Below are 14,796 nucleotides of genomic sequence, written 5' to 3' on the forward strand. Positions count from 1 at the left end.
CAACAGTGTGGAAGGGAAATGATTATTTTTTACCTTGTAATGAAATGTTTGTGAACAATGTCACCAAGCGAATGTAAAAGAGGCAGTAATGAGATCTCATGGGTAGATTTCACTCATAATTCATTGATGTTCCCCATTATGACTACAGGGTTATATAAAGGCCTGCTAGATGACATTCAAACTGCAAGGTTGCATTATCCAGGCTTTTTCTTCCAAATTACATCTTGGCCAATCTGTATGTATAAATAAATGTGGCAATTAGATCAACCCAATTAAAATGTTGCCTGGTAGCCTGTTGTTTTGCTTTTTAAGGTTTAATATATTTGATTTATGTTCTTATTCCTGAATTTCATTTTCTTTGTCTGTAGAGGACTTAATGGTTGTTTTACTGAATAATAACATTATGATCATTACTTTCTCAACCATAGGTCAACGAGAAAATGGAATAACTACCATTTACTGTCACAGTTACTTCTAGGAAGATTACAAGACCTCTCTGCATAATAACCAAAATGGAAATAAAAGGCAATGTGAATTAAAACCAACTATCAAAAACCTATTTTAGAGCTTGCAAAATTGTCTTAAATTGCTGTGCTCTGAGTTATTTCCATTATGCAAATAGACAGTTTTTCCAGCTCTGAGTGCCTTTACGGTGATCTATGGCCATTTGGACATAATGTTGCAATAAATGTTTCATACGTTAGTACAAAAGACACAGGTTTTATCTGGTACATCACTGGTGTATTATGGACACCAGACGAGACAGAAAGTTGACATAGATGCAATATTTTCAATCCTTTGTATTATATACAACAGACATAACAAGTGGTGGTATGAGTTGGAACAAATTTGGCTATAGATTATCAGAGATCGATAACGATTGCTGATCAATTAATAATCAAGTATTTTTATGCTGGTTCAAACCCATCACTCTTTGCATTTTGGTTCTTTATTTTATAACTGCAAAATACTTATGCATATAATAATAATACAAAAATGATATTTCAAAAATGGATTAAGACAATATCACTGTCGCTAATCTGTATCTTTTTAATCAATTTTTCTGTCACAAACATACATCAACATTTGCGATTGCCATCAAACAGTAAATAATATATTGAATTCAAATATAAACTCTAGTATGAAAGGAAGAACTCATTGAAACAGTAATTACACAGTGCCAGTAGAAAGGTCAGCAGGTGTGTGCTGTACACTGGGCAGATAAGCCAGGAGAAATTAAGGTTAGCAGCTGCTTGTCGTACACTGAGCAGATAAGCCAGTGGAAAGTTCAGCAGCTGTATTCTGTCAATGAGCAGATAAGCCAGTGGGAAGCTAAGCAGCTGTATCCTGTCAATGAGCAGATAAGCCAGTAGGAAGCACAGCAGCTGTACCCTGTCAATGCGCTGAAAAGCCTGTGGGAACCTCAGCTGCTGTATCCTGTCAATATGTATGGGCAAATAAGTACAGTACTGTGTGTTGTACACTGGGCAGATAAGCCAGTAGGAAGCTCAACAACTGTGTGTAGTCCACTGGGCAGATAAGCCGGTAGGAAGGTCAGCAGCTGTGTGTAGTCCACAGGGCATATACGCCAGTAGGAAGGTCAGCAGCTGTGTGTAGTCCACTGGACAGATAAGCCAGTAGGAAGGTCAGCAGCTGTGTGTAGTCCACTGGGCATATAAGCCAGTAGGAAGGTCAGCAGCTGTGTGTAGTCCACTGGGCATATAAGCCAGTAGGAAGGTCAGCAGCTGTGTGTAGTCCACTGGGCAGATAAGCCAGTAGGAAGGTCAGCAGCTGTGTGTAGTCCACTGGGCAGATAAGCCAGTAGGAAGGTCAGCAGCTGTGTGTAGTCCACTGGGCAGATAAGCCGGTAGGAAGGTCAGCAGCTGTGTATGGTCCACTGGGCAGATAAGCCGGTAGGAAGGCCAGCAACTGTGTGTAGTCCACTGGGCATATAAGCCAGTAGGAAGGTCAGCAGCTGTGTGTAGTTCACTGGGCAGATAAGCCGGTAGGAAGGTCAACAACTGTGTGTAGTTCACTGGGCAGATAAGCCAGTAGGAAGGTCAGCAGCTGTGTGTAGTCCACTGGGCATATAAGCCAGTAGGAAGGTCAGCAACTGTGTGTAGTTCACTGGGCAGATAAGCCAGTAGGAAGGCCAGCAACTGTGTGTAGTCCACTGGGCATATAAGCCAGTAGGAAGGTCAGCAGCTGTGTGTAGTCCACATGGCATATAAGCCAGTAGGAAGGTCAGCAACTGTGTGTAGTTCACTGGGCAGATAAGCCAGTAGGAAGGCCAGCAACTGTGTGTGGTCCACTGGGCATATAAGCCAGTAGGAAGGTCAGCAACTGTGTGTAGTTCACTGGGCAGATAAGCCAGTAGGAAGGTCAGCAACTGTGTGTAGTCCACTGGGCATATAAGCCAGTAGGAAGGTCAGTAACTGTGTGTAGTTCCATGGGCAGATAAGCCAGTAGGAAGGCCAGCAGCTGTGTGTGGTCCACTGGGCATATAAGCCAGTAGGAAGGTCAGCAACTGTGTGTAATTCACTGGGCAGATAAGCCAGTAGGAAGGTCAGCAGCTGTGTGTGGTCCACTGGGCATATAAGCCAGTAGGAAGGTCAGCAACTGTGTGTAGTTCCATGGGCAGATAAGCCAGTAGGAAGGTCAGCAGCTGTGTGTAGTTCACTGGGCAGATAAGCCAGTAGGAAGGTCAGCAGCTGTGTGTAGTCCACTGGGCATATAAGCCAGTAGGAAGGTCAGCAGCTGTGTGTAGTCCACTGGGCATATAAGCCAGTAGGAAGGTCAGCAGCTGTGTGTAGTCCACTGGGCATATAAGCCAGAAGGAAGGTCAGCAGCTGTGTGTAGTCCACTGGGCAGATAAGCCGGTAGGAAGGTCAGCAGCTGTGTGTAGTCCACTGGGCAGATAAGCCGGTAGGAAGGTCAGCAGCTGTGTGTGGTCCACTGGGCAGATAAGCCGGTAGGAAGGCCAGCAACTGTGTGTAGTCCACTGGGCATATAAGCCGTTAGGAAGGTCAGCAGCTGTGTGTAGTTCACTGGGCAGATAAGCCGGTAGGAAGGTCAACAACTGTGTGTAGTTCACTGGGCAGATAAGCCAGTAGGAAGGTCAGCAGCTGTGTGTAGTCCACTGGGCATATAAGCCAGTAGGAAGGTCAGCAACTGTGTGTAGTTCACTGGGCAGATAAGCCAGTAAGAAGGCCAGCAGCTGTGTGTAGTCCACTGGGCATATAAGCCAGAAGGAAGGTCAGCAGCTGTGTGTAGTCCACAGGGCATATAAGCCAGTAGGAAGGTCAGCAACTGTGTGTAGTTCACTGGGCAGATAAGCCAGTAGGAAGGCCAGCAACTGTGTGTGGTCCACTGGGCATATAAGCCAGTAGGAAGGTCAGCAACTGTGTGTAGTTCACTGGGCAGATAAGCCAGTAGGAAGGTCAGCAACTGTGTGTAGTCCACTGGGCATATAAGCCAGTAGGAAGGTCAGTAACTGTGTGTAGTTCCATGGGCAGATAAGCCAGTAGGAAGGCCAGCAGCTGTGTGTGGTCCACTGGGCATATAAGCCAGTAGGAAGGTCAGCAACTGTGTGTAGTTCACTGGGCAGATAAGCCAGTAGGAAGGTCAGCAACTGTGTGTAGTCCACTGGGCATATAAGCCAGTAGGAAGGCCAGCAGCTGTGTGTGGTCCACTGGGCATATAAGCCAGTAGGAAGGTCAGCAACTGTGTGTAGTTCACTGGGCAGATAAGCCAGTAGGAAGGTCAGCAACTGTGTGTAGTCCACTGGGCATATAAGCCAGTAGGAAGGTCAGTAACTGTGTGTAGTCCACTGGGCAGATAAGCCAGTAGGAAGGTCAACAGCTGTGTGTGGTCCACTGGGCATATAAGCCAGTAGGAAGGTCAGCAACTGTGTGTAGTTCCATGGGCAGATAAGCCAGTAGGAAGGTCAGCAGCTGTGTGTAGTCCACTGGGCATATAAGCCAGTAGGAAGGTCAGTAACTGTGTGTAGTCCACTGGGCATATAAGCCAGTAGGAAGGTCAGTAACTGTGTGTAGTCCACTGGGCATATAAGCCAGTAGGAAGGTCAGTAACTGTGTGTAGTCCACTGGGCATATAAGCCAGTAGGAAGGTCAGTAACTGTGTGTAGTCCACTGGGCATATAAGCCAGTAGGAAGGTCAGCAGCTGTGTGTAGTTTACTGGGCAGATAAGCCAGTAGGAAGGTCAGCAGCTGTGTGTAGTTCACTGGGCAGATAAGCCAGTAGAAAGGTCAGCAACTGTGTGTTGTTCACTGGGCATATAAGCCAGTAGGAAGGTCAGCAACTGTGTGTAGTCCACTGGGCATATAACTCAGTAGGAAGGTCAGCAGCTGTGTATAGTTCACTGGGCAGATAAGCCAGTAGGAAGGTCAGCAGCTGTGTGTAGTCCATTGGGCAGATAAGCCAGATAAGCCAGTAGGAAGGTCAGCAGCTGTGTATGGTCCACTGGGCATATAAGCCAGTAGGAAGGTCAGCAACTGTGTGTAGTTCACTGGGCAGATAAGCCAGTAGGAAGGTCAGCAACTGTGTGTAGTCCACTGGGCATATAAGCCAGTAGGAAGGTCAGTAACTGTGTGTAGTTCACTGGGCAGATAAGCCAGTAGGAAGGTCAGCAACTGTGTGTAGTTCACTGGGCATATAAGCCAGTAGGAAGGTCAGTAACTGTGTGTAGTCCACTGGGCAGATAAGCCAGTAGGAAGGTCAGCAACTGTGTGTAGTTCACTGGGCAGATAAGCCAGTAGGAAGGTCAGCAACTGTGTGTAGTCCACTGGGCAGATAAGCCAGTAGGAAGGTCAGCAACTGTGTGTAGTCCACTGGGCATATAAGCCAGTAGGAAGGTCAGCAGCTGTGTGTAGTCCACTGGGCATATAAGCCAGTAGGAAGGTCAGCAACTGTGTATGGTCCACTGGGCATATAAGCCAGTAAGAAGGTCAGCAGATGTGTGTAGTCCACTGGGCATATAAGCCAGTAGGAAGGTCAGCAACTGTGTATGGTCCACTGGGCATATAAGCCAGTAGGAAGCTCAACAACTGTGTGTAGTTCACTGGGCAGATAAGCCAGTAGGAAGCTCAACAACTGTGTGTAGTTCACTGGGCAGATAAGCCAGTAGGAAGCTCAACAACTGTGTGTAGTCCACTGGGCAGATAAGCCAGTAGGAAGCTCAACAACTGTGTGTAGTTCACTGGGCAGATAAGCCAGTAGGAAGGTCAGCAGCTGTGTGTAGTCCACTGGGCATATAAGCCAGTAGGAAGGTCAGCAACTGTGTGTAGTCCACTGGGCATATAAGCCAGTAGGAAGCACAGCAGCTGTGTGTAGTCCACTGGGCAGATAAGCCAGTAGGAAGGTCAGCAGCTGTGTGTAGTCCACTGGGCAGATAAGCCAGTAGGAAGGTCAGCAACTGTGTGTAGTTCACTGGGCAGATAAGCCAGTATGAAGGTCAGCAGCTGTGTGTAGTCCACTGGGCATATAAGCTAGTAGGAAGGTCAGCAGCTGTGTGTAGTCCACTGGGCAGATAAGCCAGTAGGAAGCCAAGCAGCTGTGTGTAGTCCACTGGGCAGATAAGCCAGTAGGAAGGTCAGTAACTGTGTGTAGTTCACTGGGCAGATAAGCCAGTAGGAAGGTCAGCAACTGTGTGTAGTTCACTGGGCAGATAAGCCAGAAGGAAGCCCAGCAACTGTGTGTAGTTCACTGGGCAGATAAGCCAGTATGAAGGTCAGCAGCTGTGTGTATTCCACTGGGCAGATAAGCCAGTAGGAAGGTCAGCAACTGTGTGTAGTTCACTGGGCAGATAAGCCAGTAGGAAGGTCAGCAGCTGTGTGTAGTCCACTGGGCAGATAAGCCGGTAGGAAGGTCAGCAGCTGTGTGTAGTTCCATGGGCAGATAAGGCAGTAGGAAGGTCAGCAGCTGTGTGTAGTCCACTGGGCATATAAGCCAGTAGAAAGGTCAGCAGCTGTGTGTATTCCACTTGGCAGATAAGCCAGTAGGAAGGTCAGCAACTGTGTGTAGTTCACTGGGCAGATAAGCCGGTAGGAAGGTCAGCAGCTGTGTGTAGTCCACTGGGCAGATAAGCCAGTAGGAAGGTCAGCAGCTGTGTGTAGTTCACTGGGCAGATAAGCCGGTAGGAAGCCCAGCAGCTGTGTGTAGTCCACTGGGCAGATAAGCCGGTAGGAAGCCCAGCAGCTGTGTGTAGTCCACTGGGCAGATAAGCCGGTAGGAAGGTCAGCAACTGTGTGTAGTCCACTGGGCAGATAAGCCAGTAGGAAGGTCAGCAGCTGTGTGTAGTCCACTGGGCAGATAAGCCAGTAGGAAGGTCAGCAGCTGTGTGTATTCCACTGGGCAGATAAGCCAGTAGGAAGGTCAGCAACTGTGTGTAGTTCACTGGGCAGATAAGCCAGTAGGAAGGTCAGCAGCTGTGTGTAGTCCACTGGGCAGATAAGCTAGTAGGAAGGTCAGCAGCTGTGTGTAGTCCACTGGGCAGATAAGCCAGTAGGAAGGTCAGCAGCTGGGTGTAGTCCACTGGACAGATAAGCCAGTAGGAAGCTCAGCATCTGTGTGTTGAACACTGGGCAGATAAGCCAGTAGGAAGCCCACCAGCTGTGTGTTGTACACTGGGTAAATAAACCAGTAGAAAGGTCAGCAGCTGGGTGTTGTACACTGGAGAGGTAAGATGGTAGAATGGTCAGCACCTCCCTTCTCAAAAAAGTGCGGAAAACGCGCGTATAACGCGCGTTAAACGTGCAGAAAACGCGCGTTAAACGCAGCGGTATTGGCACTGCGTTTTAAGCGTATTTTTCTTACCGAGTGCGTAAAAAGTGAATCAAATTGAACAGAAAAGCGCACTTAAGCGTATTTTTTCTGCGCTTTTTACAAAAAACGCACTAAAAACGCACTTGAGTGTATTTTAAGTGCGTTTTTTAACAAAAAAAATACACTTAAAACGAACTTACACAAAAAAACGCACTAAGTGTGTTTAAACCGCGTTTTTTAGGATAAAATGCGCACTTAATACGCAGTTGAGTGCGTCTTTTCTGAAAGTGTGTTTTTTACCTCCAAAAAGCGCAGTTAAAACGCACTTAAGTGCGTTTTTTTAGAAAGAATACGCACTTCTTGAAAGTGCGTTTTTAGTTCGCTTTTTGGAGGTAAAAACGCACTTCTAGAAAAGACGCTTTCAACTGCGTTTTAAGTGCGCATTTTTGGGTTAAAAACGCAGTTAAACGCACTTCAGTAAAGAAGTGCGTTTTGATCCCTAAAAAACGCGCTTAAAACGCACTTCCGTTTTTACTGATTAACAGTGAATCTTTTGCACCCAAATTTTATGAAAAAAATGCGTTAAAAGTGCATTTTTTTCTGCATTAAAAGAGCATTTTTCTGTGTTAAAAAAGAGCACAAATTCACTCAGGTGCATTTTACCTGCATTAAAAGTGTCCATTTTTGCAAAAATAAAAAATGGACACTTTTAATATACTATTTATATATATAAATATATTGAACCATCAAAAATAGAACACATTTGAATAAATAAATACTGATTTTGTTTCATTTAAATTTCCTAAACATGAGTTTGTGTTACATATATAAAAAAAATATCTCATAATTAATTTAACATGACACCTTGTAACTGGACATAATGTATTTACAGTCAGACAAACAAGTACATATTTGTAAAATTTAGCAAAAATAAAATAACCTTTTACTCAGTGGCAAAAATAATTGATAGAAAATCATGAAACTGTAAGCTACAAATTGGAAAATGACAGTCTCAAGAATCTTTTGTTATATTTTTGTCAAATCTAGAGATTCCTGACAGCTCTGGAATAAAACAGGGTATCATATTTTAAATAAGTATTGACTTCATTAGTACATAAATTGATTGACCCAATTTGGCCAGTTTCCAATAACTGGTAAGCCATGTGGAAGATGACAGTTTTATGACCCCTCCAAAAACCAACACTGTAATCATTTGTATAACTTTAAAGATGCTAGTGTGCATATTTATGGAAACATGGCAATTTGTGCTTAATATGTTCATGTTATATTAACATATATAAGGATAAAAACAAGTGCATCTTCATAGAGTTTTAAAACTACATCTACTATCTGGGACCAATAATCCTACTTCCAGCTACTATCTACACCAGCATTGCTATTTATTAAAATATGTGCACTAGATTGAAAGTTGACAAACACAAGTCCCACAAGTAGTCAAGTGTCATAACAGTGAATTTAACAACTAAAATAAAGAATACATACCATGACCTGAGTGCTTTCACATGTCAGTTTATCACAAATCATCCAATAGTGGTATTGTCATGTTTCTAATCATAGTTCATATTTACCTGATCTAATGATCATTATTTTATTTCGCTAATCCCTTTAATATTAATTTGTTTTAATTGGTGTAAATCCATTTATTAATTAAAACATCATCAATATTCTTTTAATGAAATCCCAACAAAATGGCTACCAGCAGCTTTGATTTGAAATTGGCTCCCTAAATGCTGAGATTTAATTGGTCCTTGGTACAATCAGATAAGATCAGGCTTATCATGCATGTTGTAAAATTGGAAAGGAAATGACAAAGAATTTGGTAGTCATTACAAGAAACTTAAGGAATAATAATTCTATAAATGTTGTAATTACATGCAATTGATTCTTGCCTATAAGTAAAATGTGTTCTTTTGATTACACAATAAATAAGAAATTATAATATATTTTTGATTTTTAAAATAATCTTTCTTTTTATTTCATTATTTTATTTTTTTTATTTTGAAGGTATATTGATCAATAATAAAATGCTTATTTACTGGTTGATTTATTCATTCATTCATATTCTTGTATTTATGTGTGTATTTCATAAATGTTATTTTGAGAAGGGCATGATTCACATTAATATTATAAAAAGTAAACGATTCACTTCTTAACAAAAAGACGCACTTAAAACGCACTTACTGGTGGTCAGAAAAATATCAAAATAAATGACGCACTTAAAACGCACTTATTGGTGGTAAAAAAAGAAACAAAATAAAAGACGCACTTTTCCCTTAAAAGATCCACTTAAAACGCACTCTGCTGAAAACAAAAACCTAAAAGATTCACTTTTAACGCACTTCTGTATAAAAAGCGCACTTATTGACAGAATAAAAAACACTTAAACGCACTTCTGTTAGAAAAGACACACTTATTCACACAAAAAACGCACTTCAGTTAACAAAAGACGCAGAAAAAATACACTTATTTAGAAAAGATACACTTATTACGCAGTTATTCATAAAAATACGCAGAAAAACGCAGGAAAAATACACTTTTTAGTGCGTTTTAAGCGCGTTTTGGTAAAAAGTGTATTTTTTTTTGAGAAGGGCTGTGTGTAGTCCACTGGGTAGATAAGCCAGTATGAAGGTCAGCAACTGCATGTGTGCTGTACACTGGGCAGATGAGCCAGTAGGAAACCCAGCAGCTGTGTGTTGTACACTGGGCAGATAAGACGGTAGAAAGGTCAGCAGCTGTGTGTTGTATACTGGGCAGATAAGCCAGTAGAAAGCCCAGCAGCTGTGTGTTGTACACTAAGCAGAAAAGCCAGTAGGAAGGTCAGCAGCAGGGCAGATATCACAGTTTTTTTGGGTTGGGTTTCCATGGAGACCTCAGGAGAAGCAGATTTTGACAACTAACATTTACCTGCTGGTGTTACTTGCCAAAACAACTTGTTTATAGATCTCCCTGGGAACTCTGCACAGCCTGCTGCTTTCTGGCACCTTGGACTGATAGCCTGGCATCTATTAGAGTGGCTTTAATTACAAACAATAACTTGGGATTATCTGATTTATGTACCCCAATTTCGTGCAAATACACACATCATGTGTTTGTATATCTGGACTTCTATCAGAACTTTCCTCCCAGTAAAAGTAAACTATTCCCTCCACTGTTTACAAAACCTCATTACTGTTTTTTTTCTGTTTTAGACAAAAAGTCTCCAGGAAAAGTTCATTACATTACTTTATTAGTTTCTATTGTTTCGTACACATGATATATCAAGAACAGACTACACTTATTCTTAAGCAACAATGTTAAAACAGTATATATATTTTGTGACTGTGTACAATTACTTATGTAATATATAAAATATTAACTGAAAACGTTGTTCACAAAAAGTGAACAAGAACTTTCACACTGAGATTTATGACCACCTGTTTTTATTAAACTTTTTGTTTTTCTTTCATATTTTGTACAAAACATCAACACCACATTGTTAAATTTTATCATAAATTTCACTTTTCCTTGAATATTAAAGGAGCACATAACTAAAACCAATACAGTTCTAGACAATGCTCAATAAATCACAACAAGCAGAAAGCTCTGGCTTGGAAATGTCAAAGTGATCATTTCAAGTTCGGAAATGACTATATTGGCCAATGGGGCTTCAATAGAGAAACTAACAGCAGCCATGTTCACGGAATTTTGTGCTTTTGTCAGTTTTTTGTGCTTTTAATGCCTAATGCTAACTAGAATTATTTTCTACAATATTCCATGGTATTTTCAACTTTTGTTATTTATTTTGGGAAGAGTCTGATGTGAGAAATATCATAGCAACATACCGCCATGCCTGAGACAAATAGTTCAGTTGAGTGATGGAACTTTTCACATGATTTTGTACAAATATTTGATAGTTTATGAGATAAGGCCAAGGTAGAGCCATTGTTAATAATTTATTACAAATAATGTAACTGTTAACAGAAGCAGTCTGACTTTAATAAATCAATTACACATTCATTGTAACAATATCATTCAATGGTTTTAACACATTCACTTGTGTGGATGGGATGGTTTATCATGCATTTTCCATCATAACAAATTACCCATGCATTAAACATGATGCAGATCATAAACCAAAAAGTGTCAATTCAGAATAAAGCTGAATGATTGAAATGTCTTGTGTTGAATGTGAGCCAATCAACACCCATATAATACCTGGGAATAATGCAATTCTGATATAGGGCACAACATGTTTTAACACATTAATTGTTCTTAAGGCTTTATAAATTTAGTTCAACTATGCCTCCACTTAATGTTTGTTTGTAAAATAACCAAGCAGAAATGAAATAAAGCCCAGGTCTAAGCCACTTAAGTTATGATATGATGATAGCACAGATAGGGATTATATATATTTAAAACAGGGTAACAAAATACAGGATGGGATGTTTGTCCACCATGTCAAAATGATGTGGGATGTTTTGTCCACTGTGTCAAAATGATGCGGGATATTTTGTCCACCCTGTTAAATTGATGTGGGATGTTTTGTCCACTGTGTCAAAATGATGTGGGATGTTTTGTCCACCCTGTTAAAATGATGTGGGATGTTTTGTCCACCCTGTTAAAATTATGTGGGATGTTTTGTCCACCATGTCAAAATGATGTGGGATATTTTGTCCACCCTGTTAAAATGATGTGGGATATTTTGTTCACCCTGTCAAAATGATGTGGGATGTTTTGTCCAGCCTGTCAAAATGATGTGGGATGTTTTATCTACCGTGTCAAAATGGTGTGGGATGTTTTGTCCACCCTGTCAAAATAATGTGGGATGGTTTGTCCACCATGTCAAAATGATGTGGGATGTTTTTTCCACTGTGAAAAAATGATGTGGGATCTTTTCACTGTGTCAAAATGATGTGGGTGGTTTTTTCAACCTATTCAAAAATGGCATGGGATGTTTTGTCCTATTTTTATATGACTCATAAGAGCAACATCCTTGAAACGCCATGAATATTGGCTGAAAGTCTTTCTGAAAGATGAAGCATACCCTTGCAAATGCTCTTTTGATAGCAGAAAAAATAAAGATTGATAGCTTGATCAACTCTTGTGAAATATCATACCTATATGCTCCTTTAAATATCAATAAAAACATTATCTTCTGTGAGTCACTCGCCTCTGGAAACGGTTGCTATCTCCAAACCTGACAGACTATCAGTGAAACATGTTCAAAAATATAGCAAAAGCTATTTGTGCCAACGTTTTTTTTCCCCAATTTTAAGATTTATTTATTCATACATCTGCAAATGACAGATTAGCTTTTTGCACCAAACAGCAGCATGGAGAGATTTTCCATTGTACCTGAGTAAGAAATACTTATTTAAGCACATGATTCCTATATTATAAATTAAAAAATTACAAAACTCAAAGAGGTTTTGGAATAAGAAACACTGCAGCAAATGAAGAAGTTCTGGAATAACTGACCAACCTGGAAATATAATCCCATATTAGTAATGTATTCTCCCAAGAACATGAACAGACAGATGTTAGGAGGATTCTCATAAATAAAAGATACTTTAGGAGTTTCTGATGCAATGAGATGTCACCTGGAGGATTAAATGAAGATGGATTTTTTATCCATCCTATTATTCTGGTCCAGTTGGGTGAATTTATCAGACATATAGATCTCCTTACATGGTATCAATTCCAATTTCTGATCGTCTTACCATAATTATCATGTTTAACAGATCTTGTCATGTAGCCTAAATTATCAATCCTTCATAACGGCTAAAAATAAAGTATAAATATACATAAAACATTGTTCTATATACATATGCACTACTGTTTTCAAATAAACTTAGCATTTGGAGGATTCGGAGCATTGAACGATCACGGATGACTTGACCTTTGCTCCAGCAAAACAAGCCAAGTGGCTTCTGAATCAAGTGCGACAAATTACAGCCCATCAAATGACTTCACACACATAAAGAAAGCTGTTTGCCACTATCAGTAATAGATCATATTTAAGATCTAACTAACTATGGAAGGGTGGGCTCTTACAACCCCAAAAATGGTTTCACATCAATCGGCCAATCAAATCATAGCTGTGCTGAAGACTTACTAGTTTGAAACTGGTTTTGGAACAGAAAATATTGACTGTATCTTCATCGCAAAAATGGCATATGATCAAGCTTGTGTTAAACTTTAGCGCCAGAAAAACATCTTCTCACAGACAAATCCTGGTAATGGACATTGTGATTAAATTATGATTTCAATCAGATTATTATTGGAAGTGGGTTCACACTCCTGAAAAAGCCATTTTTAGCCAACAGCCAAAATATCTTGGTAAATTCAACTGATCAAATATTAATGGAAAAAAACACCCAAACTCACAATCTTCAAATAGTAATGGTAATTACCTCATTTTGTGACAATTACAGCGCACATCAAATGACAAAATGAAGGGTCATTCCCAATCTTAAGCCCCGCGGGTAGCTGATAGTTTTTCCTGCAAATGCTTTTGTGGTTTGTATTTTATCATCATTATTTTTATGAAATAGCTACGATGTTCTTGGTGAATGCTCTCAAGCAAGGTGAATGCTCACAAGCATTGATTGGGAGAGAGACTTTATCCAGTACCTACATGTATATCTGGCACCAGGTTTTCTCCCATTGGCCATGGTTATAAAATCTTATCCTTCTAAATCAGTTCTTTGATTTCCCTAGTCCAGCTTTCCAAAGAAATCTTAATAGAGACCATTTATCACCATTTCTGGTAGAGCTGTCAAATGGCGTATGGACAAATTGCATGCTTCCTGCAGGACACTGTACCCATGGGGGAGACCAATTGATTACCTCCCATAAATGTCAAATGAAAAGATAGTGTTCAGAAAACTTCCACTTTCTTATACTATACTGGCTAATAGGCCTGGAATAATCACAAACATTGATAGGCTTCCTTTTATTGAAGCAATGCATGTAATCTTGTAATTCCACCACTAGCTCAGTTAATTGTGTGTTTAAACAATGGGTCAAAGATCAGAAAGAAATCTCCCAGAAAACTCATAAGCACCAGCAATTTGTAACAATCAAGGTTTCAGTAATGGTAAACAAATGAAGAATCTGTCTAGAATGAGAGAAATCCTTGTTTTTGAAAGCATTCATATAATGTTCTATAAGAAAAGCTATTATTTGAGAGTTGATGTGAGATATAAGTACCAAGGGACACACCAAATCTAAGAACTATATTACAACACAGAAATATTCCGATTTTGCTCTATGAAAACAATCATAACTGCATGTACATAGACTGGCTTATTTGTATAGGCATTAAACAGTTGATTTGCTTTATACTTTCAAACTGTAACAAAATGTTTGAAGAAGTAAGTGTCTTACAAAAGGCCTTTCCAGTCACAAATACATGGAAGGGTATTGAAGCAAAAATAACATCTTGCTTTCTGCTTTGTACATCTTGCTTTCTGCTTTGTACATCTTGCTTTCTGCTTTGTACATCTTGCTTTCTGCTTTGTACATCTTGCTTTCTTACTTGTACATCTTGCTTTCTTATGAGTACATCTTGCATTCTTACTTATATCTTGCATTCTTACTTGTACATCTTGCTTTCTTACTTGTACATCTTGCTTTCTTATGTGTACATCTTGCATTCTTACTTATATCTTGCATTCTTACTTGTACATCTTGCATTCTTACATGTACATCTTGCATTCTTACTTACATCTTGCATTCTTACTTGCACATCTTGCATTCTTACGTGTACATCTTGCATTCTTACTTGTACATCTTGCCTTCTTACTTATATCTTGCTTTCTTACTTGTACATCTTGCATTCTTACTTATATCTTGCATTCTTACTTGTACATCTTGCATTCTTACTTGTCCATCTTGCATTCTTACTTGTACATCTTGCATTCTTACTTACATCTTGCATTCTTACGTGTACATCTTGCATTCTTACTTACATCTTGCATTCTTACGTGTACATCTTGCATTCTTACGTGT

At 40.2% G+C, this 14,796-nt stretch overlaps 2 protein-coding genes across 3 annotated transcripts in view; both read right to left on the reverse strand.

Moving 5' to 3' along the window:
* The window catches only part of LOC128214793 (heparan sulfate glucosamine 3-O-sulfotransferase 1-like), a 71,139-nt gene that overhangs the window by 44,039 nt on the left and 12,304 nt on the right, over positions 1-14,796 (reverse strand). The window lies entirely within an intron of this gene.
* The window catches only part of LOC128214794 (heparan sulfate glucosamine 3-O-sulfotransferase 5-like), a 45,928-nt gene that overhangs the window by 20,446 nt on the left and 10,686 nt on the right, over positions 1-14,796 (reverse strand). The window contains exon 1 of one of the 2 annotated variants that reach the window (XM_052921449.1): positions 12,266-12,357. The exons of the other annotated variant lie outside the window; for it this stretch is intronic. The gene's annotated coding sequence lies outside the window, so the exon portion shown is untranslated. Of the gene's footprint in view, positions 1-12,265; positions 12,358-14,796 lie in introns of those variants that run through there. 2 annotated transcript variants of the gene reach the window in all.

This window comes from Mya arenaria, chromosome 13 (genome assembly GCF_026914265.1).
Source record: "Mya arenaria isolate MELC-2E11 chromosome 13, ASM2691426v1".
NCBI lineage: Eukaryota > Metazoa > Mollusca > Bivalvia > Myida > Myidae > Mya > Mya arenaria.